This window comes from Carcharodon carcharias, chromosome 19 (genome assembly GCF_017639515.1).
Source record: "Carcharodon carcharias isolate sCarCar2 chromosome 19, sCarCar2.pri, whole genome shotgun sequence".
NCBI classification, from domain to species: Eukaryota; Metazoa; Chordata; class Chondrichthyes; order Lamniformes; family Lamnidae; genus Carcharodon; species Carcharodon carcharias.
Window position 1 is genome coordinate 85,783,252 of NC_054485.1, and position 15,947 is coordinate 85,799,198.

Consider the following 15,947-nt stretch of genomic DNA (forward strand, 5'->3'; position numbering starts at 1 on the left):
TAAGCAGCAAGTGATAGAGCTGAGCAATCCACAAACAACTGATTAGATCTAAGCTCTGCAGTCCTGCCACATCCAGTCGTGAACGGTGGTGGACAATTAAACAACTCACTGGAGGTGGAGGCTCTATAAATATCCCCATTCTCAATAATGGGGGATCCCAGCATATCAGTGCAAGAGATAAGGCTGAAGCATTTTCTACAATCTTCAGCTAGGAGTGCCGAGTGGATGATCCATCTCAGCCTCCTCTGGAGGCCCCCAGCATGAGGCTATGAGGAAAATTGCCCAGGTATTTTCTGTACACAAAGAGCAGGACAAATCCAACCCGTCCAATTACCGCCACATTAGTCTACTCTCGATCATCAGTAAAGTGATGGAGGGGTCATCAACAGTGCCATCAAGTGGCATTTGCTTAGCAATAACCTGCTCACTGACACCCAATTTGGGTTCCACCAGGGCCACTCAGCTCCACACCTCATTACAGCCTTACTTCAAATATGGACAGAAGAGCTGAACTCCTGACCTGAGGCAAAAGTGATTGCACTTGACATCAAGACAGCATTTGACAGAGTGTGGCATCAAGGAGCCCTAGCAAAACTGGAGCCAACAGGAATCAGGGGGAAAACTCTCCACTGGTTGGAGTCATACCTAGCACAAAGGAAGATACTTGTGGTTGTTGGAGATCAGTCATCTCAGCTCCAGGACATCACTGCAGGAGTTCCTCAGGGTAGTGTCCTCAGCCCAACCATCTTCAGCTGCTTCATCAATGACCTTCCTTCCATCATAAAGTCAGAAGTGGGGATGTTCACTGATGATTGCACAATGTTCAGCATCATTCGTGACTTTTCAGATACTTAAGCAGTCCATGTCCAAATGCAGCAAGACCTGGACAACATCCAGTCTTGGGCTGACAAGTGGCAAATAATATTTGCACAATACAAGTGCCAGGAAATGACCACCTCCAACAAGAGAGAATCTAACCATTTCCCCTTGACATTCAATGGCATTACCATCACTGAATCCCCCATTATCATCATCCTAGGGGTTACCATTGACTAGAAACTGAACTGGACTAGCCATATAAATACTGTGGCTACAAGAGCAGGTCAGAGCCTAGGAATCCTGTGGCATGTATCTCATCTCTTGACTCCCCAAAGCCTGTTCACCATCTACAAGGCACAAGTCAGGAGTGTGATGAAATACTTCCCACTTGTCTGAATGAGCACAGCTGCCACAACACTCAAGAAGCTCGACACCATTCAGGACAAAGCAGCTGATTGATTGGAACCACATCCACAAATATTCACTCTCTCCACCACCGACACACAGCAGCAGCAGTGTGTACCATCTACAAGATGCACCACAGGAATTTACCAAGGCTCCTTAGGCAGCACCTTCCAAACCCATGACCACTATCATCTAGAAGGACAAGGGCAGCAGATACATGGGAACACCATCACCTGGAAGTTCCCCTCCAAGTCACTCACCATCCTGACTTGGAGATATATCGCCATTCCTTCACTGTCGCTGGGTCAAAATCCTGGAACTCCCTCCCTAACAGCACTGTGGGTGTGTCTACACCACAGGGACTGCAGCGGTTCAAGAAGGCAGCTCACCACTGCCTTCTCAAGGGCAACTAGGGATGGGGATTAAATGTTGGCCCAGCTAGCGAAGCCCACCTCCCGTGAATGACTAAAAGAAATCCTTTCAGTTAGCTCACACACTAATTTACACCTCTATCCAGTCCTGTTCTCTCTTGTGTTTTCACTTTTTATCCCTACCTGTGTCTGTCCACAGGCTGAAATTAGATCTTCGACCTATTGACTTACCCCAATTAATGTCTATTGCTTTGCAACTGAGAAAGACTCTAATTTCTCAGAAATAATATCACAGCCAGGAAAGCCAATTAAGAAATTCCACCACGACTAAAGAATTTCTGTTTGAAGAAAACCGGCTTTGACACCGATTTTATGACAATGTACCCTTTAGTTTATAACACCAATCCTTGATCTTCCTACAATAATGAATCACTTCAAACCGCTCTGCATCAAATCTCATCTGCCAGGCATCCACCCGTTCCATTAGCCTCTCTATATTCTTTTGAAGTCGATCACTATCCTCCTCAAATTTCAAAATGCTTGCAAGTTTAGTGTCATTGGGTAATTTTCAGGTTGTTTCTTGCACATCCAAGTCTAGGTCATTAACATGGATCAATGCCAACAGTAGTTCTAACACGAATTCCGATTAGCCACACTGTGTATCGTTCTCCAGTCTAAAAAGCTTCCCTTCGCTAGAATTCTATTTCCTGTCACTCTGTCATTTTATTACTTCTTCTGCCACTGTCCCATTTATCCCATGGGCTTCAACTTTGTTACAAGCCTGTTACCAGGCACTTTATCAAACACCTTTTGGAAGTCTATGTACACATCAATTGCATTGCCCTCATCAACCCTTGCTGTTACCTAATCAAAAAACTCAATCAAGTTAGTTAAGCACAATTTGTACTTTAAAAAAAATCTTGCTGGTTTCCCTCAATTAATCTACATTTTCCAACTACATACATACGAACATACGACTTAGGGGCAGGAGTAGGCCACTCAGCCCCTCAAGCCTCCTCCGCCATTCAATAAGATCATGGCTGATCTTATTGTAACCTCAACCCCACATTCCTGCCTATTCCCGATAACCTTTCACCCCCTTGTTTATCAAGAATCTATCCAGCTCTCCCTTAAAAATATTCAAAGACTCTGCTTCCACTGCCTTATAAGAAAGAGTGCCCTACCCCCTGAGAGAAAAAAAATTCTCATCTCTGCCTTAAATGGGTGACCCCTTATTTTTAAACAGTGATTAAATGAGTTTGAGATTCTTCCACAAGAGGAAACAACCTTTCCACATCCACCCTGTCAAGACCCCTCAGGAACATAAAGCTTTCAACCAAGTCTCCTCTTACTCTTCTAAACTTCAGTGGATACAAGCCTAACCTGTCTAATCTTTCCTCATAAGACAACCTGCCCATTCCAGGTATTGGTCTAGTAAACCTTCTCTGGATTGCTTTTAACACATTTACATCTTTCTTTAAATAAGGAGACCAGTATTGTAAGCAGTACTCCAGATATGGCCTCACCAATGCCCTGTACAACTGAAGCATAACCTCCCTACTTTTTGTAATCAATTCCCCTCACAATAAATGATAACATTCTATTAGCTTTCCCAATTACCTGCATACTACCCTTTTGTGATTCATACACTAGGGCACCCAAATCGGTCTGAATCTCAGAGCTCTGCAATCTCTCACCATTTAGAAAATAAGCTTCTTTTTTATTCTTCCTGCCAAAATGGACGGTTCACTTTAAATGTTGTCCTGCATTATTGATTCTTAAAGCTGCCCCATGACTAAGGTTGAGCTGATTGATCTGTGCTTGCTGGGTTCATCCTTAAACCCGATTTTGGAAAGAAGCAGTGGGGATGGGGGATGATTTGTTCCTTTATGGGCCCTGTGACAATTGCAGAACCACTGGATTAGATCTAAGCTCTTCAGTCCTGCCGGATTCACTCATCAATGGTGGTGATCAATTAAACAGCCAACCGGAGGAAGAGACACCACAAGTATCCCCATCCTTAATCCCAAGCACACCAGTGCGAAGGACAAGGCTGGAGTATTTGTAACCTTTATCAGCAAAAAGTGCCAACTGGATGATTCATCTCAACCTCTTCCCATGGTCCCCAGGGTCACAAATGCCAGTCTTCAGCCAATTCGATTCACTCCCCATGATGTCAAGAAATGGCTAAAGACACCAGAGTCTAGAATAAAAGAGAAAGATCTAGAATCTAAAGCAAAAAGCAGGACAAATCTAATCTGTTAAAGCACCTCCCTATCAGCCTACTCTTAAGCATCAGCAAAGTGATGGAAGGGGTCATCCACAGTGCTATCAAGTGGCACTTACACAGCAGTAGCCTGCTCACTGATGCTCAGCTTGGGTTCCGCCATGGCTACTTGCCCCTTGACCTCAGATGAGCCTTTGTCAAACCTTGACAAAAAAGCTGAACACAAGAGATGAGCTAGGCATCAAGGCAGCATTTGACTGACTGTAGCATTCAGGACCCCTAACAAAAATGAAGCTGATGGGAATCCGGGGGGGAGATCATCCATTGGTTGGAGTTACACCGAGCACAAAGAAAGATAGTTATAGTCATTGAAGGCCAATCGTTTCAAGCCCCTGCTGCCAGAGATCCTCAGGGTGGTGTCCTAGGCTCAAACATCTTTGCTTCATCAGTGATCTTCTATCCATCATAAGGTCACAAGTGAGGAGTTCACTAGTTATTGCACTATGTTCAGCACCATTCGCAGTTCCTCTGATACTGAAGCAGGTCATGTCCATATGCAGCAAGACCTGGACAACATCCTGGCTTAGGTTGGTAAGTGGCAAGTAACATTCGTGCTACACAAGTGCCAGGCACTAACCATCTCCAATAGGAAAGAATCTGATCGTCTCCCTTTGACATTCAGTGGCATTGCTATCACTGAATCTCCAATTATCTACACCCTGGGACTGCCAGTGATAAGAAACTGAATTGGACCAGCCATGCAAATATTATGGCTACAAAAGCAGGTCAGATAGTGGGAATTCTGCGATGAGTCCACCATTTACAGGCCACATGTCAGGAGCATGACGAGTGTGGCTACAAGACCACTCAAGAAACTCAACATCATCCAGGATAATCGGCAAATCACCCACCTTCATAACGTTCACTTCCTCCACCAACAGTGTGCAGTGCCCGCAGGGCCTATGGGGTGCCATTTGCAGGTGCACTGCAGTTCTCACCTGGGAGCCGTCAAAAGCACCTTCCAATCCTGCGACCTCTACCACCTGAAAACACATGGGAACACCACCACCGGGAAGTTCCCCTTCAAGCCATTCACCAACCGGACTTGGAAATATATCACCGCCCCTCCACTGTCGCTGGGTCAAAATCCTGGAACTCCCTCCCTAACAGCACTGTGGGTATACCTACACCACAAGGACTGCACCGGTTCAAGAAGGCAGCTCACCACCACCTTCTCAAGGGCAATTAGGGAAGGGCAATAAATGATGGCCCAGCCAGTGACACTTCCATCTCGTGAAAGAATAATAAGTAGAAAAAAAGTTGGCCCTGTCTGCACAATTTACCATGCCACCTGACTTAGTGTAGATGGTAAACTTGGATATACAACTCTCTGGGGTTAAAATCGAGAGCTCTCCCACCTCTCAAAGTTCAAAACGCTTGTGCTCAAATAGTAATGTTAGAGGAGTCCTGGGTTTTGGGTTTTGAACCTCACTGTCCTATAGATGGAGCTGGAGGAGGAGGTTGAAAAGGTTACTTACAACAACAACAACAACAATTTGCATTTATATAGGGCCTTTATCATAATGGAATGTTTAACATGTTAGTGCCTCATGTTCTAAGTCGAGGTTGGTTTTGATTGGGGGTGTGGGGTGTGGATTGTAGGGGGTAGGGGAGACTGGAGGAGAACAAATGGGACACAAAGTCCCTGATCGGGGTCAGTGGAGGATCGGGGAGGGAGGGGACAGACTTCAGGAGGTCTGTGGTGGAGTCGGGAGGGAGAGCAAGGGGGAATTGGGGATCTCGCTCTTTGTTGCGTTGGATGTTTGGAGATCATGTCCCTGATGCCTTTCTCTCTCTCTCTCTCCCTCTGTCCCTCTGCGTGTTGGTTTGTTGTTTTGGAGTTCATGTCTTGTGTTTGTGTGTGTGTAGGTGGCTGTGGGGGGGGGAACGGTTCAGGGTTTGGGTTGGGGTGAGTTGTGTTTTGGGATTCATGTCCTGATGTCTCTCTGTGTTGCAGGCTCCCACTCTCTCTGTTATTTGGCCACTTTTATGACACTGGTCTCTGGTCTCTCGGAGTTTGTGATTGTTGGTTATGTGGACGGCTTCCAGTTTTTTTTTGTGTATGACAGCGATCGGAAGGAGTTGGTCCATCAGGAACAGTGGATGGTGGAGAGCGAGGAGCCCGTGTTTTGGGAGAGGAAGAAGATGCTCGCACAGGAGAAGGAGAAACATTTCAAATTCTATGTTCAGAAGCTCATGTCCCAGACCAATTAGTCAGATGGTGAGTCCTCGCACACCCCATCTTTCGTCCTCTTTTGAGAGAGGCCGGAAGGGGAATGGGATCTGAGATCCAGGATTATGGGCGAAAGTGTCTCCATCTCCTAGGACAGGGGGGTGGAGGCTGTGGGGAGCAGCTGTATATCAGACCTTTAAATACCAAGGGAAACTCTTCCTATTAGCTGATGGTACAAGGACAAGGACACAGATTTAAGGTTCTGGGCAAGAGAGGTGAGGAAGAACTTTGTTTCATGCAGCCCGGGACCTGGGATTCGCTGCCTACTGGGCTGGTGGAAGCAGGGATGATCAATAATCTCAAGAGAAAACTGGATGGGCGCTTCAGAGAAATAAACGTGCAGGACATAGGGGATATGGCGGAGGAAATGGGGGGGGTGGGGTTGCAGTACAGAGAGCCAGCATGGACTCGATGGGCCGAAGGTTCTCCTTCAGTGCCCTAAATGGCTCAATGCTACTGACTGCGGAGATGGTAATGTTGCTGGACGAGCAATCCACAGGCCCAGGCTAATGCTCTGGGGACATGGGTTCAAGTCCCACCACAGCAGCTGGTAGAATTTAAATTCAATTAATAAATCTGTAATTGAAAGCTAGTTTCGGTAGTGGTGACCAAGACAACTATCATCGATTGTTGTAAAATCCCATCTGGTTCACTAATGTCCTTACCCAGTCTGGCCTACACGTGACTCGAGACCTACAGCAATGTGGCTGACTCTTAACTGCCCTCTGAAATGGCCTAGCAAACCACTCAGCTCAAGGGCAATTAAGGATGGGCAACAAATGCTGGCCTTGCCAGTGATGTCCACATCCCGTGAAAGAATTAGATGTTCGGACGGTTCTTTAAGTATACATTGGGTTCTTGGATCCTTTAAATATGCAAATTTGTTTGAAGGGGCCTTTGAAATATACAGGCTGATATCCAGGAGTCATTTAACTCTTTTTTTTCAGAGTCAACCAAATAAACTAAATTAACAAAATCAGGGACAAAACAAAGACAGCCCCCTAAATTAGGGAATTGCAAAACCAAAGACAAACTTTAAAGGAAACTTGCAAACCTTAAATCAAAATGTGATTAAGGGAGTTGATAAAGCACCCCAGCCCTGGCGGTGCCCACTGGGCATGGAAGGCCTCAGCGGTGTTGGCAGACACCGCATGTTCCCTCTCCAGGGACACCCGGCTGCGAATGTAGCTGCAGAAGAGGGGCAGACAGTCGGGTCAAATGACCCCCTCGATCGCCCACTGCCTGGACCTGTTAATGGCCAACTTGGCCAGGAGCAGGTTCACGACGAGGTCCTCCTCCCTCTCGGTCCCCCTCCACACTGGATGCCCCCAGGAGTCCTTTAACACCGTTGGCTACCAATGTGATATTTGACGAGGTGGTGTGGGATAATGGGTGGTGTTTCTCAGTCGACTGGATCAGATTGGTTGCGTGCATTTGATTGACAGGGATCCACTCCTTCCAGCTGACAGCCAGCTGTGACCTGAGGGATGATAGCACCACGAATGGAGTCTCACAGTTCGGAGTGGACGGGCAAGATGACATGACATTTGACAAAGATCAGCTGGTGTGGTTCACACCAGTGCCATGGAGAGAGAGCACCATATGGGGGCAGCACATCAGGGATTGGAAAAATCAGCAGCGGAAGTTTTACCTAGAGGGGGAGTGCATTGACAGGCTGAAGGCATATCTTGAATAGAGCCCGAAGGTGCTGTGAGTTGGTGAGTGCGGTGGGAGGGAATTGAGAGTCAGTGAGTGATGGGGGGAACTGAGAGTTGGGGAGTGAGGGGGGGGCTGAGAGTTGGTGAGTGAGGGGGGGGACTGAGAGTCAATGAGTGAGGGGGTGTCTGAGGGTTGGTGAGTGAGGGAGCGACTGAGGGTCGGTGACTGAGTGGGGGGGACTGAGAGTCGGTGAATGAGGGGGGACTGAGGGTCAGTGAGTGAGGGGGGGACTGAGAGTCGGTGAGCGACGGGGGGGCGACTGAGAGTTGGTGAACGAGGGGGGGGGCGACTGAGGGTCGGTGAGTGAGGGGGGAGGACTGAGAGTCGGTGAATGAGGAGTTAACTGCGAGTCGGTGAGTGAGGGGGGGACTGAGAGTCGGTGAATGAGGGGGGAGTCAGGGTCAGTGAGTGATGGTGGGACTGAGAGTCGGTGAGTGAGGGAGGGTACTGAGTGTGGGTGAGTGAGGTGGGGACTGAGAGTCGGTGAGTGAGGGGGTCTAAGAGTCAGTGGGTGAGGTGGGTCTGAGCGTCGGTAAGTGAGGGGGGGACTGAGAGTCGGTGAGTGAAGGGGGGACTGAGGGTCAGTGAGTGAGGGGGGGAATGAGAGTCGGTGAGAGAGGGGGGGAATGGGAGTTGGTGAGTGAGGGTGGGACCGAGAGTGTGTGAGCGAGGGGGGGACTGAGAGTTGGTGAATGAGGCGGGGGGGGACTGGAAGTCGGTGAGTGAGGGGGGCAATGAGAGTCGGTGAGTAAGGGGGTGACTGAGAGTCGGTGAGTGAGGGGAGGACAGAGAGTCAGTGAGTGAGGGGTGGGGGACTGGGAGTCAGTAAGTGAGGGGGGGATTGAGAGTTGGTGAGTGAGGGGAGGACTGAGAGTTGGTGAGTGCAGGGGGATGGAGAGTCGGTGAGTGAGGGGGGACTGAGAGTCGATGAGTGAGGGGGGACTGAAGGTTGGTTAGTGAGGGAGGGAATGAGGGTCGGCGAATGAGGGGGGGACTGAGAGTCGTTGAGTGAAGGGGGGACTGAGGGTCAGTGAGTGAGGGGGGGACTGAGAGTCGGTGAGTGAGGGGGGGAACTGAGATTCGGTGAGTGAGGGGGTGAATGGGAGTCGATGAGTGAGGGGGGACTGAGTGTCGGTGAGTGAGGGGGGGATTGAGAGTCGGTGAGTGAGGGGGGAACTGAGAGTCGGCGAGTGAGGAGGGGACTAAGAGTCGGTGAGTGAGCGGGGGACTGAGAGTCGGTGAGCGACGGGGGGCGACTGAGAGTCGGTGAGCGAGGGGGGGGCGACTGAGGGTCGGTGAGTGAGTGGGGGGGGCTGAGAGTCGGTGAGTGAGGGGGTACTGAGGGTCAGTGAGTGAGGAGGGGACGGAGAGTCGGTGATTGAGGGTGGGACTGAGAGTTGGAGAGTGAGTGGTGGAACTGAGATTCGGTGAGTGAGGGGGAGACCGAGAGTCGGTGAGTGAGGGTGGGGGGACTGAGAGTCGGTGAGTGAGGGGGGTACTGAGAGTCGGTGAGTGAGGGGGGGAACTGAGATTCGGTGAGTGAGGGGGGCAATGAGAGTCGGTGAGTGAGGGGGGGACTGAGAATCAGTGAGTAAGGGGGGTACTGAGAGTCGGTGAGTGAGGGGGGGACTGAGAGTCGGTGAGTGAGGGGGGACTGAGTGTCGGTGAGTGAGGGGGGGACTGAGTGTCGGTGAGTGAGGGGAGGATTGAGAGTCGGTGAGTGAGGGGGGAACTGAGAGTCGGCGAGTGAGGAGGGGACTAAGAGTCGGTGAGTGAGCGGGGGACTGAGAGTCGGTGAGCGACGGGGGGCGACTGAGAGTCGGTGAGCGAGGGGGGGGCGACTGAGGGTCGGTGAGTGAGTGGGGGGGGCTGAGAGTCGGTGAATGAGGGGGTACTGAGGGTCAGTGAGTGAGGAGGGGACGGAGAGTCGGTGAGTGAGGGGGGACTAAGGGTCAGTGAGTGAGGGGGGGAGTGAAAGTGGGTGAGTGAGGGGGGACAGAGAGTCGGTGATTGAGGGTGGGACTGAGAGTTGGAGAGTGAGTGGTGGAACTGAGATTCGGTGAGTGAGGGGGGGACTGGGAGTCGGTGAGTGAGGTGCGGGACTGAGAGTCAGTGAGTGAGGGGGGGACTGAGAGTCCGTGAGTGAGAGGGGGGTACTGAGGGTCGGTGAGCGAGGTGGGGACTTAGAGTCGGTGAGTAAGGTGGAGCAGAGAGTTGGTGAATGCGTGTGGGAACTGAGATTCAATGAGTGAGGGTGGGGGAACTGAGAGTCGGTGAGTGAGGGGGAGACTGAGAGTCGGTGAGTGAGGGGAGGGACTGTGAGTCGGTGAGTGAGGGGGAGACTGAGAGTCGGTGAGTGAGGGGAGGGACTGTGAGTCGGTGAGTGAGGGGGAGACTGAGAGTCGGTGAGTGAGGGAGGGATTGAGAGTCGGTGAGTGAGGGGGGGACTGAGAGTCGGTGAGTGAGGGGGGACTGAGTGTCGATGAGTGAGGGAGGGATTGAGAGTCGGTGAGTGAGGGGGAGACTGAGAGTCGGTGAGTGAGGGAGGGATTGAGAGTTGGTGAGTGAGGGGGGGACTGAGAGTCGGCGAGTGAGGGGGGACTGAGTGTCGGTGAGTGAGGGGGGACTGAAAGTCGGTTAGTGAGGGAGGGAATGAGGGTCGGTGAGTGAGGGGGAGACTGAGAGGCGGTGAGTGAGGGGGGGGGACTGTGAGTCGGTGAGTGAGGGGGGGACTGAGGGTCAGTGAGTGAGGAGGGACTGAGTGTCGGTGAGTGAGGGGAGGACTGAGAGTCGGTGAGTGAGGAGGACAATGAGAGTTGGTGAGTGAGGGGGGGGGACTGAGAGTCGGTGAGTGAGGGAGGGACTGAGAGCCAGTGAGTGAGGGGAGGACTGAGAGTCGGTGAGTGAGAGGGAGGCTGAGGGTCTGTGTGCGAGGGGGGTACTGAGAGTCGGTGAGTGAGGGGTGACTGAGAGTCGGTGAGTGAGAGGGGGGCTGAGGGTCGGTTTGCGAGGGGGGGACTGAGATTCGGTGAGTGGGGCGGGGCAGAGAGTTGGTGAATGGGTGGGGGAACTCAGATTCAATGATTGAGGAGGGGGGAAATGAGGGTCGATGGGTAAGGGGGAGACTGAGTCGGTGAGTGAGGGGGGACTGAGAGTCGGTGAGTGAGGGGGGGACTGAGAGTCGGTGAGTGATGGGGGGACTGAGAGTCGGTGAGTGAGAGGGGGACTGAGAGTCGGTGAGTGAGAGGGGGAACTGAAGGTCGGTGAGTGAGGGGGGGACTGAGAGTCGGTGAGTGAGGGGGAGACTGAGAGTCGGTGAGTGAGAGGGGGAACTGAAGGTCGGTGAGTGAGGGGGGGACTGAGAGTCGGTGAGTGAGGGGGGAACTGAAGGTCGGTGAGTGAGGGGGAGACTGAGAGTCGGTGAGTGAGGGGGGAACTGTGAGTCGGTGAGTGAGGGGGGGTACTGAGAGTCGGTGAGTGAGGGGGGGAACTGTGAGTCGGTGAGTGAGGGGGGGACTGAGAGTCGGTGAGTGAGGGGGGGACTGAGAGTCGGTGTGTGGGGGGGGACTGACAGTCGGTGAGTGAGGGGGGGATTGAGAGTTGGTGAGTGAGGGGAGGACTGAGAGTCGGTGAGTGAGGGGGGACTGAAAGTCGGTTAGTGAGGGAGGGAATGAGGGTCAGTGAGTGAGGAGGGACTGAGTGTCGGTGAGTGAGGGGAGGACTGAGAGTCGGTGAGTGAGGGGGGGACTGAGAGTTTATGATTGAGGGGGGTACTGAGAGTCGGTGAGTGAGGGGAGGACTGAGTGTCGGTGAGTGAGGGGAGGACTGAGAGTCGGTGAGTGAGGGGGAACTGAGGGTCAGTGAGTGAAGGGGGGACTGAGAGTCGGTGAGTGAAGGGGGGACTGAAAGTCGGTGAGTGAGGGGGGGCACTGAGAGTCGGTGAGTGAGGGGCTGCACTGAGAGTCGGTGAGTGAGGGGGGGCACTGAGAGACGGTGAGTGAGGGGGGGAACTGAGAGTCGGTGAGTGAGGGGGGACTGAGAGTCGGTGCGTGAGGGGGGACTTATGGTCGGTGATTGTGGGGGGGGAACTGAGAGTCGCAGAGTGAGGGTGGGATTGAGAGTCGGTGAGTGAGGGGGGACTGATAGTCGGTGAGTGAGGGGGCGACAGAGTCGGTGAGCGAGGTGCGGGAATAAGAATCGGTGAGTGAGGGGGAACTTAAGGTCGATGAGTGTGGGTGGGACTGAGAGTCGGTGAGTGAGGGAGGGATTGAGAGTAGGTGAGTGAGGCGCGACTGAGAGTCGGTGAGTGAGGGGGGTACTGAGAGTTGGTGAGTGAGGGGGGACTGAGAGTTGGTGAGTGAGCGGGGACAGAGTCTGTGAGTGAGGGAGTGTATGAGAGTCGGTGAATGAGGGGGTCTGGGTGTCGGTGAGTGAGGGGGGGAACTGAGAGTCGGTGAGTGAGGGGGGACTGAGAGTCGGTGAGTGAGGGGGGACTGAGAGTCGGTGAGTGAGGGCGGGACTGAGAGTTGGTGAGTGAGCGGGGACAGAGTCTGTGAGTGAGGGAGTGTATGAGAGTCGGTGAATGAGGGGGTCTGGGTGTCGGTGAGTGAGGGGGGACTGGGAGTCAGTGAGTGAGGGGGGAACTGAGAGTCGGTGAGTGAGGGGGGACTGAGAGTCGGTGCGTGAGGGGGGACTTATGGTCGGTGATTGTGGGGGGGAACTGAGAGTCGCAGAGTGAGGGTGGGATTGAGAGTCGGTGAGTGAGGGGGGGAATGAGAGTGGGTGAGTGAGGGTGTGATTGAGAGTCGGTGAGTGAGGGGGGACTGAGAGTCGGTGAGTGAGGGGGCGACAGAGTCGGTGAGCGAGGTGCGGGAATAAGAATCGGTGAGTGAGGGGGAACTTAAGGTCGATGAGTGTGGGTGGGACTGAGAGTCGGTGAGTGAGGGAGGGATTGAGAGTCGGTGAGTGAGGGGGCGACTGAGAGTCGGTGAGTGAGGGGGGACTGAGAGTCGGTGAGTGAGGTGGGGACTGAGAGTCGGGGCGTCAGTGGGGACTGAGAGTCGGTGAGTGAGGGAGGGGACTGATAGTCGATGAGTGAGGGGGGAATTAGGGACGGTGAGTGTGGGGCGACTGAGAGTCGGTGAGTGAAGGGGCGACAGAGTCGGTGAGTGAGGGGGGGAGTGAGAGTCGGTGAGTGAGTGGGGGACTGAGTCGGGGAGTGATCGGGGTTCTGAGAGTCATTGAGTGTGGGTGCGAATGAGGGGCGGTGTGTGTGGGGGGGAATGAGAGTCGGTGATTGAGGGGGGGACCGAGAGTCGGTGAGCGAGGAGGGGGAATAAGAGTCGGTGAGTGAGGGGGGACTTAAGGTCGGTGAGTGTGGGTGGGAATGAGAGTGGGGGAATGAGGGAGGGATTGAGAGTCGGTGAGTGAGGGGGACTGAGAGTCGGTGAATGAGGGGGGACTGAGGGTCGGAGACTGAGGTGGGACTGAGAGTCAGTGAGTGAGGGGGTGATTGAGAGTGGGTGAGTGAGGGGGGTCTGAGCGTCAGTAAGTGAGGGGGGGCTGAGGGCCCGTAAGTGATGGGGGGGCTGAGAGTCTGTGAGTGAGGGCGGGCAGTGAGTGTCAGTGAGTGAGTGGGGGGCTGAGGGCCCGTAAGTGATGGGGGGACAGAGAGTCGGTGAGTGAGTGGGGGGAGCGAGAGTTGGTGAGTGAGGGAGGGACAGAGAGTCGGTGAGTTAGGTGGGTCTGAGAGTCGGTCAGTTAGGGGGGTAATTAGGGTCGGTGAGTGAGATGTGTCTGAGAGTCGGTGAGTGAAGCAGGGGACATAGGTTCGGTGAGTGACGGGGTTGACTGATGGTCGGTGAGTTAGAGGGGGATTGAGAGTCAATAAGTGACGGGGGGTCTGAGAGTCGGTGAGTGAGGCGCGACTGAGAGTCGGTGAGTGAGGGGGGGACTGAGAGTGGGTGAGTGAGGGGGGACTGAGAGTCGGTGAGTGAGGGAGGGATAGAGAGTCGGTGAGTGAGGGCGGGACTGAGAGTTGGTGACAGAGGGGGGATCTGAGAGTCGTTGAGTGAGGGAGGGATAGAGAGTCGGTGAGTGAGGGGGGGAGTAAGAGTCGGTGAGTGAGGGGGGGACTGAGAGTCGGTGAGTGAGGGGGGGACTGAGAGTTGGTGACAGAGGGGTGACTGAGAGTCGTTGAGTGAGTGGGGTTACTGGGAGTCGGTGAGTGAGGCGGGGACTGAGAGACAGTGAGTGAGGGGGGACTCAGATTCGGTGAGTGATGGGGGGGTGCAGATTCTGTGAGTGAGGGGGTGACTTAGGGTCGGTGAGTGAGGGGGGACTGAGAGTCGGTGAGCGAGGGGGTCTGGGAGTCGGTGAGTGAGGGGGTCTGGGAGTCGGTGAGTGAGGGGGTCTGGGAGTCGGTGAGTGAGGGGGGACTGGGAGTCGGTGAGTGAGGGCGTCTGGGAGTCGGTGAGTGAGGGGGACTGGGAGTCGGTGAGTGAGAGGGGGACTGAGAGTCGGTGCGTGTGGATGGGACTGAGGGTCGGGGAGTGAGGGGGGGACTGAGAGTCGGTGCGTGTGGATGGGACTGAGAGTCGGGGAGTGAGGGGGGGACTGAGAGTCGGTGAGCGAAGCGGGGAATGAGTGTCGGTGAGTGATGGGAGTTCTGAGAGTCGTTGAGTGTGGGGGGTACTGAGGGTCGGTGACTGAGGGGGGGACTGAGAGTCGGAAAGGGAGGGAGGGCAGTGAGAGTCGGAAACTGAGGGGGGAGCGAGAGTCGGTGAGCGAGGAGAGGGAATAAGAGTCGGTGAGTGAGGGGGGACTGAGAGTCGGTGAGTGAGGGGGTGACTGAGAGTCGGCGAGTGAGGGGGGACTGAGAGTAGGCAAGTGAAGGAGGGACTGAGAGTCGGTGAATGAGGGGGGACTGAGGGTCGGAGACTGAGGTGGGACTGAGAGGCGGTGAGTGAGGGGGTGATTGAGAGTGGGTGAGTGAGGGGGGTCTGAGCGTCAGTGAGTGAGGGGGGGCTGAGGGCCCGTAAGTGAGGGGGGGGCTGAGAGTCAGTGAGTGAGGGGGGGCACTGAGAGTCGGTGAGTGAGTGGGGGGAGCGAGAGTTAGTGAGTGAGGGGGGGACTGAGAGTCGGTGAGTGAGTGGGGGGAGCGAGAGTTGGTGAGTGAGGGAGGGACAGAGAGTCGGTGAGTTAGGGGGGTAATTAGGGTCGGTGAGTGAGGTGGGTCTGAGAGTCGGTGAGTGAAGCGGGGGACTTAGGTTCGGTGAGTGACGGGGGGTGACAGTCAATAAGTGACGGGGGGTCTGAGAGTCGGTGAGTGAGGGGGGGACTGAGAGTTGGTGAGTGAGCGGGGACAGAGTCTGTGAGTGAGGGAGTGTATGAGAGTCGGTGAATGAGGGGGTCTGGGTGTCGGTGAGTGAGGGGGGACTGGGAGTCGGTGAGTGAGGGGGGGAACTGAGAGTCGGTGAGTGAGGGGGGACTGGGAGTCGGTGAGTGAGGGGGGACTGGGAGTCGGTGAGTGAGGGGGGGAACTGAGAGTCGGTGAGTGAGGGGGGACTGAGAGTCGGTGCGTGAGGGGGGACTTATGGTCGGTGATTGTGGGGGGGGACTGAGAGTCGGTGCGTGAGGGGGGACTTATGGTCGGTGATTGTGGGGGGGGACTGAGAGTCGCAGAGTGAGGGTGGGATTGAGAGTCGGTGAGTGAGGGGGGGAATGAGAGTGGGTGAGTGAGGGTGTGATTGAGAGTCGGTGAGTGAGGGGGCGACAGAGTCGGTGAGCGAGGTGCGGGAATAAGAATCGGTGAGTGTGGGTGGGACTGAGAGTCGGTGAGTGAGGTGGGACTGAGAGTCGGTGAGTGAGGGGGGACTGAGAGTCGGTGAGTGAGGTGGGGACTGAGAGTCGGGGCGACAGTGGGGACTGAGAGTCGGTGAGTGAGGGAGGGGACTGAGAGTCGATGAGTGAGGGGGGAATTAGGGACGGTGAGTGTGGGGGGCGCTGAGAGTCGGTGAGTGAGGGTGGGATTGAGAATTGGTGATTGAAGGGGCGACAGAGTCGGTAAGTGAAGGGGGGAATGAGAGTCGGTGATTGAGGGGGGCAGTGAGAG

At 54.2% G+C, this 15,947-nt stretch overlaps 1 pseudogene; it reads left to right on the forward strand.

The window, feature by feature from the left end:
• Window positions 1-15,947, forward strand: part of LOC121291265 — a 194,066-nt pseudogene that overhangs the window by 17,033 nt on the left and 161,086 nt on the right.